The following is a 4,852-nucleotide window of genomic DNA, read 5'->3' on the forward strand; positions in this document are numbered from 1 at the left end:
CGCCGACGTCTCGGCGCACCCCTCTATGTAGAATGCCTGAATGGTTTTCTTTCGCCCGCCCCTCTGTAGCGGCGGGCAAGAGAAACCGTTCAGGCACCCTATAGTGTGGGGCTGGCTGCTGCGCCACGCGGCACAGGAGACGCTGCCAAAAAAATATCAAAAATGGTTTTTTTTATTCGTCGTCAAAGTTTCCCTTGCATGCCCTTTTCTTGAAGTTAGCACAATTACACCTTTTTATTGAAATATGATATTATTATAGGGTTTGGCCGTTTTATAAATCAGCATGCTATGAAAATGATGCTGAATTTTCACCCCTCTGCTATGCGCCCTTTGTGAAATAAAGGCCTGCAAACTAGGCAGAAAACTTTTTATGTTAAGTTTGATATTTTTCATAACAAAATCCACATGACGCAAACAATCGAAATATAATTGAGCGTGAGTACCAGTACGCCTATATGAAGCCAAACAAATTTGAGATACGCAGTAATAATATAATTTGTGTAATTAATTCATCGACAAATTCGAAAAAAGCAGCAGAGCGATAAGCGTGGCACTCCACATCTCCGTCATTATTGATTTACTGTGCTTCGAAGAAATTTTTTACGGCAAAACAAATGGCGGATCTCTTCTTTACACAGATCAGGCAGCAATATATAAAATTTTAAATGAAATTTAAGAGGTCGGCCAACCATGCTGTGTTCGATCTTACGTGGAATAACCCAGCTGACGCCAGCTGCGTCGAGCCGACGAATGTATAGACGAAAAATATCGGAGTCTGCAGGAATCGAACTTCATCGTTCTTCGTTGCAACCAAGTATTCTGCCGCAGAGCCACCGTCCGCGCCGGCAAAGGCGCTACATATCAGCTTCTCGCTTCTGGTGTTGATATTATCCATGTCGCTGTTGGAATCGTTACGCAACAGTAACCGTTTGACTGTTGTCTGCGTACATTTTGTACATATCTTTAGCGAGACAAAAAATGCATTACCACTACCTTTCATTAACACCGATACCTAAGGCACGTGTGACCATCCGAAGTTGTTTGGCAATCGGGGCGGTACGACACGAGGTCTATACCACACATGATCGCAACATACATCACCCTCCTGTGCGCAAGTACGTTCGATAAGAGCAACATAGCACGTACAATACCCCACAACAGACACGGGATCACATTACCGTGCCTTGAGGATTGCATAACGCCGTTCTAATTCTATCAATAATGCGTCATCCATCAGGCCAGGGACAACACGCCGAAAATATTCAAACTTTATGGCAGAATGCGGCGCGCGTACGAAGCGGGCCCACAGACCCGTTACGTCACGGCAGGAGGGTACTGCTGCACAGTCAACAAGTTCAGCTCGAATCGAAAGGGTCACCGTCCAAGTCAACAAATGTAGTGCTGGTTAATCTTGTAAAACAAGGAAGTGTGGACAAATTTTGTTTGCTACTGTGAGATCCATTCTCGGTGCGCAGTGATACCTTAGTTATAGAATGTAAACCTTTATTTACAAATTTACCTGACATTTGTAATCAGCGTGAAACAAGTTATTTAACTGCCTGCGATTTGCACCCCTGATGAGCACAGCCCCTTCTTTTCCCACAGAATCTATTCGGGTAATTTGGATCTGGGGAAGCTGTGGGGGTGGTGTGGTAAAGAAATGGTCCCGTATCTGCAAGTAATCTGCAAATGTACGCTAACATTGCACGCTAACAATGTTAGAAACAGAAAAGATGGTTTTCTTGTTCGGCACTGCACTGAGTGCAATTGTGTTCCCCTCTTCAAGGACACAGCGACGCTGTACAAGCACAGAGATGAGCGCACCCGAGTCTGTCGAGGCCGCGCAGATGGCACGCGAACAGGTGCCTTGTATTAGCAAGCCCTCCGTGGCTCTGTCCGAGAAGGAACTCAGGTTCCTCGAAGGCTTCGGTGCGCGCAGGTAGTTATATTATCTTTACTTTTCTGTTTCGTTTTCTTATAGATTTTTTTTTCTGTTTTTCAATGCGTTTGTTTTTGTGTTTTTCTGGTGTTTTTTGTTTTTGTTTTCTCTTACTCGTGTTCTGCTCTTTGTGCCTAATGGTTTTTATCACATGGTTACTGTCTCCTCTATATATTTTCGTGCTCTGTGCAATAAACTCAGTTGGAAGTTAGTGTTCGTGTTTTTCGTGTCCTTCTTGTCTCTGTGTCGTCGTTTTGTTCTCGCGCTATAACTATCATCTTGAGTGAGAAGCTAGGCTGATCCGTGCAAATTTCGATTGTTTTTTTTTTTGTTGATCGGCACGTTTTTGAAACAAAGAATGTATCAAAGCGATTCGGCATGCCTGCATATTCACTCGTGCACCATGGCGAGTAGCCGGTGCGTCCACTGATAAAGGCTCAGGAACACAATAAACACGCTTAAAACAAGCAATTACACACTTTCGCATTCTACGGCGCACGTGCGCGCTTTCAATGCAGACGCTCCTGAGATCTTCAGTACCGTGGGACTACAACGCCGCCGCTACCCGCCGAAGAATCAGCCGAGATGTGGCGCGGCCGCCTCAATTATTCCACTGTCCCTATCTAGGACACTATAACGAAGGTACGACGGAAGCGCACCTCGAATTATTCCCACGACGTGATCTGGGAACTCCTTGAGTGGTACCATGCAGTATTTGGCAGTTCCTACCAATTGGGCCTTGGCTGTTTCCAGCGTGCACGCGGCTGGCCACTCGTGAATTAAGGTTAGACGTGCGACGACTATTTTCGATTCACTTGCGTGCCGATGAAGCGTCCTCGGAGCCGTCGAAGGCACTGGTGTTGTGGCTTAGAACGTTGGCGCTGTTTGAGGTTAATTTGCGCCGCACCGGCCATAGACAGTCGTTCCAGCATGCTTGATAATAGTCTACCCTTTTCTTGGAGAGCTTCGAATAGGTCACGAGCCGAGATAGTGTCATTATGGCCAATGTAGGTACCTCCTGCACAGATCGGGTTGTCTCTTCGTTCCATTTAGTGTTACGGACCGAACTCACATTTTTCTCTCCGTGACGATAAGATGGACATCCCACTTCTGAAGTATTAGCTTCGCGGCGTCCTTGAAGAACACGAGACCTCGTAATAAAAAGAATAATTAACTCACACGTGCCACACAGGTTATTCTCAAACGCCACACAGGCCACAACTGCACGAGCATCTCTCAGTCAAGTCGACGCCTTCTTTCAACAGCTCACAAAAAGCGCACGTGCATTTATAACGTGCACAGGGTAGTAAGCGGTATACCTTTACTTACTGCAGCGAAGGTTTCGTGGAATGCCATGGATTTATCGGCCCTGTACAGCTTCTGTGTTCCGGGCATCTGCGTTGGGGCTATACGTATAGTACGCACCTTGTTTTCACATGAACGCGGATGCTTGCATACTGTGCACTGCTGTACGTGCTAAAATGTTACTTACGGGGGCTTTATTTTATGTAACTACATCGATCGAATGACTTGCAATAAAACAATTTGCGATATACTTATGAGCTTACAGTAAGCAGTTTACTGAAACAAAACGAGGTAAATTGAGAAAGGGGGCTGCTACAACGAGCGGGGGTCAGCCATGACGCAGAAGCAGACGACGTCAATGGCGTCTGCTAAGCGCAAGAGAGAGAGGAAAGTCTTTATTCACAGGATTCTGCGTGGGGTAGGTGCTGGCCTCGCAGGGCGCCGTCTATACCCTTCTAATGTTCTAGTCTGTGCAGTCCTAGAAACACTGGGCCAAGATCTCGAGCGTTGAACCTGACCCGACAGTGGATACTAGGGTTCCTGCGCCCCGTACTTGCGGGTCATGATTTCCCGTTCTCCTCTGCCTGGCCAGGGCCCCCTAGAGCCACTGGATCGCCCATTTCTGAGATTGGCAGTCCACCGAGCGGATCCACCGCTCCATCTGCACTGGCAGTTTTTGGCGGGCGATGCTGTCGTCGCTGACGTCGGCACCTGTTACTCCGCCATGAGATTCCCCAGCCCTGCCACACACATCACTGTCGGCACAATCACACGAACAGCTGCCCGGTATCGCTGCACTGTCACACCTCACTATGTGTCCTAGTGTCGCCAGTTCTTGTTCGCATATACTGCACACCGGATTTGCGATCATCTCGGGACATATGTGGCACGCCATCGCCGGGGTGAACGCACATGCAGGACAGCCACCCTATCCAAACACCCTGGTGCTTTTGAAACCTATTTCGTTTTACACGCAGTTATAAATTACAGAAACAATATTCTTAAATATACTTGGTTTAAAAAATAATTGTGCGTAGAAGATAATAAAAATTTTCACTGATCAGTAAATTAGTGATTTTTTTATATTTTTACTATATATTTACAGAACCCCGACAGCGCTACTATCGCTTCCAAATTGCTATCCCCATTGGTTTTATGGGCATGTCACTGCAACGCCGCCTAGATTTCCCGTGCCTGCCAGATGAACGCGAAACGCCGGTCATCTATGGCGGTGCTGACTACGTAGGAATAAGGGTCTTTTATTAATATGTGGAGTTTAACGTCCAAAAACCACCATTTGATTATGAGAGACGCCGTAGTGGAGGGCTCCGGAAATTTCGACCACCTGGGGTTCGTTAACGTGCACTCAAATCTGAGCACACGGGCCTACAACATTTCCGCCTCCATTGGAAATGCTGCCGCCACAGCCGGGATACGAACCCGCGACCTGCGAGTCAGCCGCCGAGAACCTTAGCCACTAGGCCACCGCGGCGGGGCGAATAAGCGTCTTTGTACTTGGCCTTTGAGATTGGCAATTTTGGCGTTTGCTACTAATTTTAAAGGATGCTTTGTATTAAAAAATTTTTGCTAAATACTGGCGCCACTTAC

The sequence above is a fragment of the Rhipicephalus microplus genome, chromosome X (assembly GCF_043290135.1).
Source record: "Rhipicephalus microplus isolate Deutch F79 chromosome X, USDA_Rmic, whole genome shotgun sequence".
Classification (NCBI taxonomy): domain Eukaryota; kingdom Metazoa; phylum Arthropoda; class Arachnida; order Ixodida; family Ixodidae; genus Rhipicephalus; species Rhipicephalus microplus.